The sequence below is a fragment of the Lontra canadensis genome, unplaced genomic scaffold (assembly GCF_010015895.1).
Source record: "Lontra canadensis isolate GAN:19392208 unplaced genomic scaffold, GSC_riverotter_1.0 scaffold240, whole genome shotgun sequence".
NCBI lineage: Eukaryota > Metazoa > Chordata > Mammalia > Carnivora > Mustelidae > Lontra > Lontra canadensis.
Window position 1 is genome coordinate 153837 of NW_022631234.1, and position 7619 is coordinate 161455.

General features: G+C 44.7%; 1 pseudogene; it reads right to left on the bottom strand.

Annotated features, from left to right (window-relative positions):
• Positions 1-322: 322 nt before the first annotated feature.
• On the bottom strand, positions 323-6317 carry LOC116862396 (annotated as a pseudogene).
• Between the last annotated feature and the right edge of the window lie 1302 nt (positions 6318-7619).

The window sequence follows — 7619 nt, forward strand, 5'->3', positions numbered from 1 at the left end:
TTCAGAGTAATTCAGACCTCATCTCCTTTCATACCAAAACAATACAAAGATTCCATGAAATAATTTTCATGACCAAAAGAAACATGACTTCCAGTAGCAAAATTCAATCTATCCCATATACACTCAAACAGTCAACATTTATCTTTGATACCTGAACATAGGCATGAACTGAGTATTCTTATAACCACACCCCAGCAGTCTACACCCAGAAGAGAAGGGCAAGATGCCAGGTCTTCCAGGACTAACTTCAGAGCCTATAACCTCAGGGATTCTGCAGCTCTAGGAGGAGCCACCATGAGGAATCTGGAACCCTGTTGGGGCCCTATGGGGACATAGCTTTACACCCGCAGGGGAGCAGTGGGGATTCAGCCCCTGGGAGAGCACCATCAACACCACAGCCTGAACTGATCCCCTGCTCTGAGAGGCTCACAGGCTCCTCTGAAGAACAAGGTGGGTTGTTAACGGTTACAGGGGTCTGCACAGACCCACCCATCCCAGAGCAGATGGTCAGGGACACATCTCCTGACCTCAGCTTGAAGTATGGAAACAGAGTCCCAGAGGAGGAAGCTAGAGGGAAGGAGAAAATGTGGGAACCATCAGTCATGCTGTAGAATGAGACATCGCCTTCCTTCAGGTCCAGGAATACCCCTACCCTGTGGGGAATTGGCACAAGGAGTTCTGAATGATCAGGGAGGAACAGAGTATATTTGCATACATCCCCACAACCCAGAAGCCCTTTTCTGGGGATTCCTAGTACCAGCCTTTCCTTCCACATCTCTCCTACAGACCCCCAGCACCCACTCACTTCTGTCTTCATTCCTTATCTCCATCATGCAGTAACAGAGCCCTGATTGATGCCCTCCTGACCTAAGTTGCTACAGTGTTTTTCTGGTCCTTAGTTGTATCCTTCCAAGTCACACAAGACTTTTCATCAGAAACAGCAAGGTTTGGATCTGCAGACCCTGGATCCAGAGTGACAGACACTGCAGAGAGAATTGCCAATCATATGAGGTCTCCCCTTGCCCTATAACAAGGCACACATCAAACACCCCCACCACCAGACACCTAGATGCATGTAGGCAGGGTTACGCCTCCTGAGATTAGAATCTTATGACTCAAGCACACACCCCACCAACCAGGAGAAGTAACTAAAGACTGATCCGGGAGGACAAGACTAGACTCCAACACTGAAGGGTATCTCTTTAGCATCTGAAATCATCCACACCCACCAACCCACCTACATGACTTTCACCACCCCATCTGCACCCACCACATCTGATGGGGCCAACATCTGTGTCACAGCAAGCTGAGGTGAGGTAAACCACCCTGGAGCAGCAGTAGGAGGACCCAGAAAGAACTCAAAGTAACTCACAAGGCAGGAACTTCTCCTTCCGCCAATCTACAAAAGAACCACATGTTTCCTGTTAAGGCTTTGAGAAGTCTGAACACACTGGGGTCTGTATCTAGTCTTCTGAAATATACTGATGCAGGAGTTACAGGGAAATATCTTTTGGGAACAATCCCTAATGCATTTCTCTCTCTCTCTCTCTCTCTCTCTCTCACACACACACACACACACACACACACACACACACACACTCACACACACATAACACGGCCATCATGCTACACCCTTCCCATAAAAGCCAAGCCTTAAAGCTTAACACCACTGAGAGGCTATATAACAACCTGAAAAGAAGAATCTATGCCCAGATTCCACTCAAATTATGTTTTCTCAATCCTTAGCCACATATCCATCATGAAAGCTAGGTTTTCTTGAAAAGAATGGGGGAGATCAAAATACAAGTACACAAGGCATACTTTAAAACAAAATAATAAAAAAAAAAACCACATACTTTAAAACAATGGCACCTGCAACTGTCAGTTTAGCATCTGGCTCCTGATTTAGGCTCAGGTCATAATCTCAGAGTAGTTGGATCCAGCCCCCCTATCAGCCTCCAGATTCAGCATGGAATCTGCTTGAGATTTTCAACCCCACACCCACTCCAATGGCTCTAAATAAATAAATAAATAAATAAATAAATAAAATCTTCTTTATAAGATTTTATTTACTTGAGAGAGAGACAAAGATAGTGAGAGACAGAAAGAGCAGGCAGGAGAGGGAAAAGCAGTGTCCCCACTGAGCAGGGAGTCCAATGTGAGGCTCCGTCCAAGGACCCTGGGGTCATGACCTGAGCCAAAGGCAGCTGCTCAAGAAACTGAGCCACCCAGGGGCCTCTAAAATCTTTTATTTAATTAAAAAAAAAAAAAAGCCAAACCGTGGAAGGAGCCGAGATGTCCTTCAACAGATGAATATATAAAGAAGATGTGGTTCATATATACAATGGAATATTATTCAGCCATCAGAAAGGATGAATACCCACCATCTGCACTGACCTGGATGGAACTGGAGGGGATTATGCTAAGTGATATAAGTCAAGCAGTCAAAGATCATATGGTTTCACTCATATGTGTAACATAAGAAATAGCATGGAAGACATTTGGGGAAGGAAGGGAAAACTGAAGGGGAGGGAATAAGAGAGGGAAACAAACGATGAGAGACTATGGACTCCAAGAAACCATCTGAGGATTTCAGAAGGATGGGGGTGGGAGGATGGGTTAGCCTGGTGATAGGTATTAAGGATGGGATGTGCTGTGACGAGCACTGCATGTTAAATGCAAATAACGAATCATGGAACACTTAACTAATGATGTACTGTATGATGACTAACAACATAATAAAAATATTTTATTAGTATGCTTCATGGGGAAAATATTTTTAAATTAATTAATTAATTAAATCATGCACATCAATTCAGCAGAGAAGGGGAAATGCTAAATATGATATTTGATCATCATTTTTCACATACATCCCAAGAATCAGCAAGGCTCTCAAGGAGCCTCACACATCTGGACCCCTGGTTTCCTTTACCTCTGGCTTCCCCTTCTCTGCTCTCACAGTTTATATCCCTGATCATAAATAGAAACAGCCAAAAAGAAAAAGCACATATTACAGAGGTTCAAAGGGCCCAGATTCTTAATCTACCCCAGTACTAAAGGAACCTCTGGATAACTTGTCATTGCTTTAGGATCCCCAGACCACACTCCTGTCTCCACACCACTGGAAAATCAAGAAGATCTCATTATCACAGGCAAATCTGGTTACATGATTACTTTCAAACAGCTTAAAACAAGTATAAGTCGTCTCAGAAATCTCTCAAACAGGTGTCAGAAGTTTATTACTTTTCATACATGCAAATAACTTGCACACCCTCTTGTATACTGCCCACTCAAACCAACACAGCTGTGATTTGGGGTCTCACTTCTACCACTCTTATCTGCCCATAATCTCCACAAAGGAATCTCAGGCTCTCAACTTTCCTTCTCCACTCCTCCTCTTTTCCTAACACATTTTTTCTTTCCTGATTTGAACGCCACTTTTGCCTAGGAAAGAATTTTAACTCTTCTAGTTTTCTCCTTTTGCATCTTCACACTTTGCCTCCAATAAATCCAACCACGTTAAGCCTATCAGGTAAGAGCAATATTCTCCTAAAAGGAAAGATAATTGTTGTGACCAATTATCAGTAGCTGTTTTTCAAATCACATACATATCATGTATCCTAATGTTAAATATTTAATATATAGTATATACTTAATAATGTAATATGATTATAACATATATAAGTTACTGCTCTTCTTACACGACAATATACAAAAGATATTGTATATAATTGCAGGTGGTTCACAGACCCCACCCCCAGGAATCCATAAATATCCTGGTGGCTCTGCATCTCAGATTCAGATCACCTGCTCTAAAGTATTTAATTCCTCAACTACCTAAGGAGGCTTAAAGGAAGAAACCCAGTTGTGACAGGGAGTCAGAGCATGAGGAAGGAAAGTAAAGACCAACATGCCAGAGGTCTAGCAAGAAACAGGAAAATCAAAACCAGAGACAAAAATAAGTAGGAATTTCAGGGGAAACGGGATTCAGAACCAAGAATCCACCTAGGAAGACCTGAGTCCTAAGCAGGTAAGCTTGATTTCTGAAATCCTCTACATACAACTGTTTATGATTTATAAAGTCACTGTCCTGTTCCAGACTCTCCTTATAAATGACCTCTCTGTTGTCAATGTACCAATTAAACGTATGAATTGAGCAGTGGGTTCAGAGGGTGTTGGTAATCCTAACAGTGACCTGCAGTAGAGAATGGGTCAGAATGGAGGCAGATCTGTGTTCCCAAAGACACTCCTTGCAGTCTTAAGAGAAAGAGGACAAAAGTGACAAGGGGATCATGGACACCAACCCCATCCTGGTGTAGGGTCTGTGACATAGAAGGTGGCTGAGTTGAGCCTGGAGAGATAAGGTAATGGGAAACTGAGTAGCTTACCTGCACACAGATGTGCCTTCCTCCAGACTGAAAGGAACACACCCTGATGAGACCTCAGTCAGAACAAGACTGCTTAGCATTCATCTACTGACCCTTGCCTTCCTTCTGGTCTACAGGTGACACTAATAGCAGAGTGGGGAGAGGCTGGAAAGGAAATGACCTCCTGCACTGTATTAAAAAATTACAGGGATAAAATATATAAAATTCCATAATTATAAAAACATCATTACTACACCTGATGATGTTGAACACAGAGATCTTTGAGAAATAACCCAAAAGGAGAGAGAATTTCAGGCAGGGATGTGAGGTGAACTCTAGAGTAACAATGGCCAATCCTTGTCAGATAACACAATCACTATCTGGGGACATTGACATCTCATTCCACCACATTCTCACACATAGTCTGTCCAGTCCTCTACCCATCACTTTGTGATCACAACATCCAGGAACTGGAGAAAACACATTCTCCCTGGTTGGTATTATGGAGCTAAGGTCACACTCCTAATCTTAGTGACCCCATTAACTTACATAGTTCTTTTCCTGAAATCTCAGAGAAGCTGGCTTTTGGATTCCAAGTGCTGACAGAACTAGTTGCACTGAAGGCTAAAGAGCTAGCATTATGGCACGCAGGTCAGCATTGGAATAACCCCAAGATGCATGACAGACTCCAGGAACCACCATCACCCCCAGGTTCCCAAGAACTGGGTGGGAAACAGTGGCCTAGATTGGAGAAAGCTCATGAAACGGGGTTCTTCCTCCCACCAGCTTCTGCTTCTGCCCCAGAGAAGGGTCCACATGTTTCTGCCTGAAACAAGGAGAAGGGACACCTTGACTTAGGTGGAACAAAAGACCCAAGGACACCTGGACAGTCACTCACGAGTCAGGTAAACAGATTTCCTCCAGTCTGAAAGGCAACACAGGAAACAGGTGAGCTAAGAACCAGAAGGTCTCCTTCAAATAAGACACAGAAACTTCTAGAGAAAAAGCAGAACTTACTGAGATCTGCTTGGAGTTCATCTGAAAGAGAGCAAGAAATGAGCATGAACCCCCATCTCTAAGAACCACAAAGATTTCACCTGACAAATCCACAAATGCACATGTCAGTATCCTAGAAGTTATAGCTCCAGATCCATTGAGCCTCCACATCTCTAGACCTCCTCAGCCACTTGCTCCAGCGCAAGGGTCCTCTCTCCACTTTTCCTCTGCACTGGCTGTCACACTCGCAGACCGTAGCCACTTCCCTGCCTTACCTCTGGCTTTCAGTGCCTCCTCCTTTGCCCACTGGTTCTCGTCCTTTTCCCTATGGAGTTTCTCCCATTCCTTCATCTCCTGGCACTTAGCAGTTTGTTCTCCCTTGGTGTAGTAGGCAGTCCCAAAGAGTAAGAATATCAGCAAGGTCAGGATCACCATGAAAGCTGACATCCAGGGAGAATTCCAGGGAAAGAAGTCCTCTGTGTCTGGCCAAACACACAGTCAGGGGCACAGCCCAGAAGAGTCCACCCAGCACACCCAGGGACTCCCAGTCTCTCTCTATGGCCCTACAGGGAGAGGGAAACAGAATGGACCTGGGATTAAAATGGCCATTGCTTTCTCTTGACTCAGGATTGAGTTAAGAAGGGAGTAGGTCACATTCTCTGAAGAGCTACGTGTCACCACCAGTGCATACCTCCACACTGAAGAGCATTTTGGGCATGGGTCTCAGAGAATGTCAGGAACTTCTCTCCACTGAGGGCTCTCCACCGCACCTGGGGCTTTGGGAACCATCCTGATCCTTACACACCACTTGGACCGCGTCCTCCTCTGGCCCTGTGGGTGCACAGGAGGGGCAGAGCCCATACCTGCAAGTGAGAAGCTAGACAGTACAGGGAGGTCTCCCAGAGCCCAGGGATGCAAGCAAAGCCTTCCTGTGCATACCTCCAGGGGCAGCATTGCACTCTGGGGGCTCCAATGGGGAGTGACCACGGCAGGGAGCAAAGCAGGGGTCCTACCACAGAAAACAAACAGAAGGAGCATGGGGACCTATGGTAGGTAAAGAAGGCAGGGCTTTTCTCCCCATACATGAGGATGGGAAGTCCATTGTCCTGAGTGACAGAAGGAGGAATTTGCTCTCAGATTCCATCCTTCTCTGCTCTTCTCAGCTCACACACTCTCCAGGTCATCTGCACACACACTGCCACTTGGTACATCCCTTCACCTTCAAAAAATCTAACTATCTCCTGAGCATCCTCCCTAATATCCACATCCCTGAGGGTTACTTCTGCCTGAATTCCTCACAGATGCTTCAAACTCAAATCCTGAACAGGTTCATACTTGGTCCCATCTTTGATAGCCTGATGATGAAAACATTCCAAACCTTCAGCCTTCCTTACATCCAGCTCACGCTCGGCCACATACTGTTAGTGCCTTCACACACTGCTTCTAGGCTCCATCAGGTGACTTGACTCAGCCACTGGAGAGTTCAGGTAATATGACTCCAGCAGTGGTTGGAAACTGCTTTTGCCATTTGCCTTGCCCTCTCCCATGAAAAGGACATGCTCAGGCTAGCACTGCCTTCCTAGCTAAGTTGTCCTAGACCAGCCAAGATCCAGCTAAACAACACCCATGTGAGCAAACTCAGTCAATGTCCACTGTCAGGACAAATAAAAATTAAGGCAAAGAGGCTTAATTGTCCCTGCTGAAAATAAAGGAAGAAAGTCCCTTCCTTTTTTTTTTTTTTTCACCATTTATTGAGAAAACTTGTGACTGTGGGTGCTTTTTCACCTCTTTGAAATGTACATAAGTCCACTGAAAAACACAGATAGGCCTTTTGCCAGCTTTGTGATCCAGGAATGTCTTTCTCAAAGATCTGGGAAACTTCTCTTTGAAAGGCTCACTCAAGGAAGACAATACCCCTCTTTCCTCCTTCCTGTGCCAGGGTAAGGACCTTACGTCAGTGGGCACCAGGATCCTCATGTAAAACCACTTCCTGTTATAAAAATGGGAGACTTTGTTTTTCTTCTGGATGAGGACAACTAGCTAACATAGATGGTCACCCTATTACTATGTAAATCTAGGGTGAACTGTTTGTGACAGATGGTGCTGTCATGTCCACTTACTGGAGAGCTAGTAACCATCTATCCTGAGAACATATGTGTAATGAGCTGTGTCTGCATGGCTATGGAAAAGAGTGATTTTCTTTGTCTTTGCATCTCTTCAAAGATTGCCTATGATACACATCACATTTTGGTAAAT